Here is a 7,368-nt window from a genome sequence, read left to right as displayed (position 1 = left end):
GTCTCAAACATAAATAAATAAATAAATAATAAAAGTAAATAAATAAACAAACAAGAGCTTGGGCTCTGAGAGACACAGGTTCAAATTCCAGATCTACCAGTCAGTACCTGTGTGGCTGGTGGGCATATGCCTTTACCTGCCTGAGCCTCAATTTCCCCATTTGTAGATTGGGAACAGTATGAGTGTGTTAGTCTGTGTTCACACTGCTATAAAGAAATACCTGAGACTGGATAATTTATAAACAAGAGGTTTAATTGACTCACAGTTCCTTCTGGTTGGGGAAGCCTCAGGAAACTTACAATCTCGGTGGAAGGTGATGGGGAGGCAGGCACCTTTACTACAAGGCAGCAGGAGCGAGAAGAGTGAGGGGGAAATTTCCAAACACATAAAACCATCAGATCTCCTGAGAACTCATTATCATGAGGGCAGCATGGGGGAAACTGCCCCCATGATCCAATCTCCTCCCTCTCTACACACGGATTACAACTGGAGATGAGATTTGACTGGGGACGGAGAGTAAAACCATATCAATGAGTATCTTTCGCATCAGGTCACTTTGTGGATTCGGTGTGAGAGTATGTGTGAAGTGCTGAGCTCAGTGCCAAGCTAGAGTGATACCCAACATATGGTAGGTATTTCTACTGCTGCTATTGTCATCGTTGTTAGAGCCTACCCAGAATATAAAGTAGGGCTTTTCCCCAAAAAATATCCCTTAGATTTGACTGCTGAGAGAGCATGTTGTATTATGGGACACATTTACGGTTACTTCATTTTGACCAATAGAATGCTATTTGGGAAAGATGCATTTGCCTGAAATGGCCTCACCAGATGCTCATTTTGGATGTTAATGGCAGTAACCTGACAAATGGACTGAAAGAAAGATAAAGTAATTTTGTTGCAGCTTTAGAATTTCTCCAGGGAGTGTGGTCTCACACACACAGGGGATGGATACTGTTGCAAACAAGCCTCTTACAGCCCATTTTATAACACAATAAGAAAAGGTGTGCAGATTATGAATTTATACTTACCAGAAGAATAAAAGTAACCTAGTAGCCTAATGTTCAGCAAACAGTTATTTTTGGCTTGGGGTAATTTTAGCACCATGTAAGAATTTGTAACAAACAACTTAAAGAACTGGAGATAGAGGTGCTCCAGAAAATGATGTTGGACATCTCAAAAAGTGGCCTGGTAATGACAAAGGACACAGATTCAAAAATGCAAGTAGCAGCTGGGCAAGGTGACTCACACCTATAATCCTAGCACTTTGGGAGGCTGAAGCGGGTGGAGTGCTTGAGCCCGGAAGTTCAAGACCAGCCTGGGTAACACAACAAAACCTGTCTCAACTAAAAATACAAAAATTAGCCAGCAGGGTGGCACTTGCCTGTAGTCCCAGCTACTCTGAAGGCTGAGGTGGGATGACTGCTTGAGCCCAGGAGATCAAGGCTGCAGTGAGCCAAGATCGCACCACTGCACTCAAGCTGGGAGACAGAGTGAGACCCTGTCTCTCTCTCTTTCTCTCTCTCTCTCTCTCTCTGTCTCTCTCTCTCACACACACACACACACACACACACACACGCAGGTAGAGCACAAGCAACAAATGAAAAAATAAATTGGACTTTGTCAAAATATAAAATTTCTGTGCATCAAAAGATACAATCAACAAAGTGAAATGGCAACCCATGAACTAGGAGAAAAGTTTACTGGCAAACCATATATCTGATAAGGAGTTAATGTCCAGAATATATAAAGAACTCCTACAACTCAACCACAAAAAAAAAAAAAAATTAAAGAATGGGGAAAGGGGGCCAGGCACTGTAGTTCACACCTGTAATCCCAGTACTTTGGGAGGCTGAGGTGGGCAGATCACCTGAGGTCAGGAGTTCGAGACCAGCCCAGCCAACATGGTAAAATCCCATCTCTACTAAAAATACAAAAATTAGCCAAGCGTGGTGGCACACGCCTGTAATCCCAGCTACTCAGGAGGCTGAGGCAGGAGAATCGCTTGGACCTGGGAGGCGGAAGTTGCAGTGAGCGGAGATCATGCCACTGTACTCCAGTCTAGGCAACAGAACAAGACTCCATCTCAAATAATAATAATAATAAAGAATGGGGAAAGGGCTTAGATAGATATCCTTCCAAAGAAGATACACACATGGCCAACAGGCACATAAAAAGATGCTCAACTTCATTAATCATTAGGGAAATGTGAATCAAAACCACAATGAGATACACCTCACACACACTAGGATGGCTACTATCAAAAAAAAAAAAGAGAGAGAGAGAGAATGTGGAGACATTGGGACCCTGTGCACTATCGGAAGGAATACAAAATGGTGCAACCACTATGGAAAATAGTATAGCAGTTACTTAAAAAACTTAAAAACAGAATTACTATAGGTCTAGCAAACCACTTCTGGGTATATAAACAAGATAATTGAAAGCAGGGACTCAAAGAGGTATCTGCACATCCAGGTTCACTGCAGCATTATTCACAATAATGAAGCAACAGAAGCAACTCAAGGGTCCACCAGCAGAGGAATGAACAAACAAAATGTGATATATATACACATAATACACAGTATTATTCAGCCTTAAAGAGGAGGAAAATTCTGATACATGCTACATCATGGATGACCCTTGAAGACATTAAGTTAGGTAAAATAAGCCTGTCACAAATGCACGAATATGTATAATTCCACCTCTGTAAGGCACATAAGAGCAGTCAAATGCAGAGACAGAAAGAGCAGAATGGTGGCTGCCAGGGACTAGGGTCAGGGGCGGGCACGAGGAGTTATTCTTTAATGAGTACAGAGTTTGTTTTACAAAATGAAGAATAGGGGAAATAAATGGTGATGCTTGTATAAGAACAGGCATGGGCCGGGCATGGTGGCTTACCCCTGTCATCCCAGCACTTTGGGAGGACAAGGCAGGTGAATTACAACATCAGGAGTTCGAGACCAGCCTGGCCAACACAGTGAAACCCTATCTCTATTAAAAAAAAAAAAAAAAAAAGAAAGAAAGAAATACAAAACTTAGCCAGTCATGGTGGCATGTGTCCGTAGTCCCAGCTACTCAGGAGGCTGAGGCAGAGGAATCACTTGAACCCTGGAGGCGGAGGTTGCAGTGAGCCGAGATCATGCCACTGCACTCTAGCCTGGGTGACAGAGTATGACTCCGTCTCCAAAACACAAACAAACAAAACCACGGAAATGCACTTACTGTCACTGAACTGTTGAACTGTACACATACAAATGGTGAAAACGGTAAGTTTTATGTTCGGTATAATTCATCACAATTAAAAGATAATAACAACAAAAAAAATGCAGGTGAAGGGTTTGAAATGAAATTGTTTCAGAAACTGCAAGAAAAAGCAATACTTAAGGCCGGGCATGGTAGCTCACACTTGTAATTCCAGCACTTTGGGAGCCCGAAGTAGGCAGATCGATGAGATCAGGAGTTTCGGACCAGCCTGAGCAACATGGTGAAACCCTGTCTCTACTAAAAATACAAAATATTAGCCAGGCGTGGTGGTAGATGCCTGAAATCCCAGCTACTATGGAGGCTGAGGCAGGAGAATCACTTGAACCTGGGAGACTGAGGTTGCAGTGAGCCAAGATCATGCCACTGTACTCCTGCCTGGGTTACAGAATGAGACTATCTCAAAAAAAAAAAAAAAAAAGCAATGTATATATACACACACACATATATATGATCTTATATATATGTGATCTATATATCTATATATATATATATATGATCTTATTTTTATTTTTTACCTATTTTTCAGGTTACTGCTATAAACATCCAAAATTACAATAAAAATTATAATTTTGCAGGTAGTACCAAACTCATAAATTTAATATTTTAAGTAGGTATGTGACAGTTTCGTTGTCTTGAGTTTTTGAGGGTTTTTAAAAATTTCTTAAATTGGCCAAAAATACTTGGGGTTTTTTGTTTTGTTTTTAGAGACAAGATTTTGCTCTGTTGCCCAACCTGGAGTGCAGTGGTGAGATCATAGCTCAGTGCAACCTCAAACTCCTGGCCTCAAATGATCCTCCCACTTCAGCCTCTTGAGTAGCTAGGACTGCAGATACATGACCCCATGCCTGGCTAACCTTTAAATTTTTTGTAGAGATGGGGTCTTGCTATGTTTCCTAGGCTGGTCTCAAACTCCTGGCCTCAAGCTATCCTCCTACCTCAGTCTTTCGAAGTGCTGGGATTACAGGCATGAGCCACTGTGCCCAGCCCACCCTGGGGTGGGGGGTATCTTTTAATTAGAAAAATACAAAAGTATCTCCCACTGCTTCTGGCATGTTTAGGGCAAGTATGGAATCATCTCCCATCACCACCAGGCTCTCCTCAGACGCCCTTGGCTCTCTCAGGATGTCCTGCATTGTTCTGGGTTCCACACAGATGAGAATCCAGAGCTCAGGCTCCAAAAATCTCACAAAGCCTTCTCTCCTCTCCAATAGGGCACTTCCTAAATGCAGAGAGAATTTACTGTTTAAAAAGCTTGTATTTTGTTGTCCCCCCCGCGACCAACTTTTTTTCAGCGACAGGGTCTTGCCATGTTGCCCAGGCTGGCCTTGAACTTCTCAGTTCAAAAGATCCTCCCACCTCAGCCTCCTGAGTAGCTGGGACTACAGGCACAAGTCACCATGCCAGGCTGTGTTGTACTTATTAATATCCTTTTATGTAAAAGTTAAGAGCTGGCTGGGCATGGTGGCTCACGCCTGTAATCCCAGCCTTTGTGAGACTAAGGCAGACAGGTCACTTGAGGTCAGGTGTTCGAGACCAGCCTGGCCAAGATGGCAAAACCCCATCTCCACCAATAATACAAAAATTAGCTGGGCATGGTGGTGCACCCCTGCAATCCCAGCTACTTGGGAGGCTGAGGTACAAGAATCACTTAAGCCCAGGAGGTGTAGGTTGCAGTGAGCCAAGATGGCACCACTGCACTCCAGCCTGGGCAACAGATGGAGACTCTGACTCTAAATAAATAAATCAATGGAAAGAGCTGCTCAAAGAAAACATATCGTTTTAAATGCTCTTGTACCCCCATACCCTGAAAATGCAGTTTTCCTTTTGCAGAGTCCCCTCGGGACTGTCTCACCTTACAGTTGCCCCCACAACGAGCCCCCAGTGGGAAGCGGCTTGGTGTTTTTTTGCCTTGAGTCTTTGGCTGACCTACATGGGAAAGGCATATCCCCAACTACAGAACCAGCGCAACGTGGACTAGGCTATATTCAAGGGTACGTGTTCCTTCTCCATCTCATAGATCCCCTTCCACTGCCTTGACACTGAAGGGCAACCTCGCCATCACTCCTTTCTCATGGCTCCTGGGTCTCCCTCTGAGACTCACAGAATGGGGAGTGAAAAAGACATGCAACCCCATCTGACCATGAAGGAGAATCACTATCAGGTGTTGCTGAAAACATGTAAGAGGTAGCTCTAAGCTAGCCTGGGAGGTAAAGGAAGGCTTCTGGGAGGAGGTGGCCTTTACATGGAGACAGAAAGGATGAATAGGAGTAAGCTAGGAAGAGGGAGTGAAGAGGGTTTTCCAGGTGAAGGGAATGACCCATTCAAAGCCCCGAGGCAGGACAGAGTAGGAGCGGCTTGAGAAACTGAAGTCAGGCCAATGTGCTCGGCACTCAGCATAGCATGGAGAGCCAAGGGGAGGGAGGAAGAGATGAGGCCAGGGAGAGGCCACGGGGAGGATTCTAGACTTGGAGGCTTTTCCTGGGTTTGGAAAAGCCTGAATTGCCGAGCTTTTCCAGGGAGAATAACTCAACTGGGCAGATTGTGTGAGCTGGAGCAGAGGTGGAGGCCAGGATGCCAAGATGGAATTTTCTGGCTTTTCTGCACACTGGGACAGTTGCAGGCTGTCTGGATCCCACAGAGCTCAGCAACATGCCTGACTCACCACCCCTGAGGCTGCCCGGCCCACAGGTGACAGTGTCAGGGCTGGGGCCACCCGCCTGGTCCTGCCACTCAGCGACCTTGAACAAGGCACTCCCCACAAGTCTCTTTATCCATACAATGGAAATGACAGCTATATCCCAGGCTTATTCTAGGATTCCATGAGATCGTTCTAGGTCAGAGGCTTTATCAATAAAGGTTATTATTACACTATGACTGTTGTATTGATGTTTGCAGCCTGTCCCAGCTCCTGGGCACTGCTTTGTCTGCTGGTTGCTGGTCTGTTTCAGGGACAGATGCTAGCAAGGCGCAGGGCTGGCATGTTCCGCTTTTTTGCATACACGCGAATCCTGCATTCAGAGAGCCCCTCCTTCCACAGAGGGTCCAGCGGGGTTGCTTGGGGGACACATTCCAGAAAGAATAACTCTGTGTAACATGAAACCCTGAATCTGGAAACACAACCTCTATGGGAAATTGGAGGATAAGGTCTGCTCTGTGGACCGCCCAGCCTCACTCCATACAAAAGGCATATTGAAACCCAAAGGCCTCATCCCTTAGCCTCTAGACTATAGTCTCACCCATCACCGTGGCCCAAGAGATCTTCCTAAAAACCAAACGTGAACAGGACACTGCCCCGTTTCAACTCTCCCATGCCCCCCACTCAGGTTCCCCTCAGGTTCAGTTCTGCACCCCTTATCATGACCTACACTGCCCTGTGGTTCAGGCCCCTGTCCATACCTGCAGCCACACCCGAGCCTGCTCTGACTCAGCCACATGGGCCTCCAACGGATTGAGGTCTCTCCTGCTTCAGAAACTCTGCACATTTGTGAGCCCTCTTCCCGCTCTAACAGGCCACTGCCAGTTCTTCCAGATTCAAAAGTCCACAGACTCTGTTAAACCTCCAAATAATAATAGAAAGTAGGCCAGGCATGGTGGCTCATGCCTGTAATCCCAGCACTTTAGGAGGCCAAACTGGCTGGATCACCTGAGGTCAAGAGTTCAAGACCAGCCTGGCCAACATGGAGAAACCCTATCTCTACTAAAAATACAAAAATTAGCTGGGTGGGTGGCGGGCACCTGTAATCTCAGCTACTGGAGAGGCCAAGGCAGAAGAATCACTTGAATCCAGGAGATGGGGGTTGCAGTGAGCCAAGATCATGCCACTGCACTCCAGCCTGGGTGACAAGAGTAAGACTCCATCTCAAAAATCTAAATAAATAAATAATAATAATAGAAAGTAGTAATATTATCCCCACTTTCCAGATGAGCAGACTGAGGCCATCCACCATCATGCCTGGAGTCTGGCAGGCCGGGCTTGAGGTTTAATTGCAGGAGCCACTTGCAAAATCACCAAGTGGCTCCTGCAACTAAACCTTCAAGCCAGGCCAGCCAGACTCTAGAATCTTTAAGTACCCAAGATGAAGCACCTGGTCACACCTTTACCACCAC

Source organism: Aotus nancymaae, unplaced genomic scaffold (genome assembly GCF_030222135.1).
Source record: "Aotus nancymaae isolate 86718 unplaced genomic scaffold, 86718_ANA_hifiasm-v0.15.2.pri h1tg000003l, whole genome shotgun sequence".
Lineage (NCBI taxonomy): Eukaryota > Metazoa > Chordata > Mammalia > Primates > Aotidae > Aotus > Aotus nancymaae.
Note: the sequence above shows the minus strand (reverse complement) of the source record.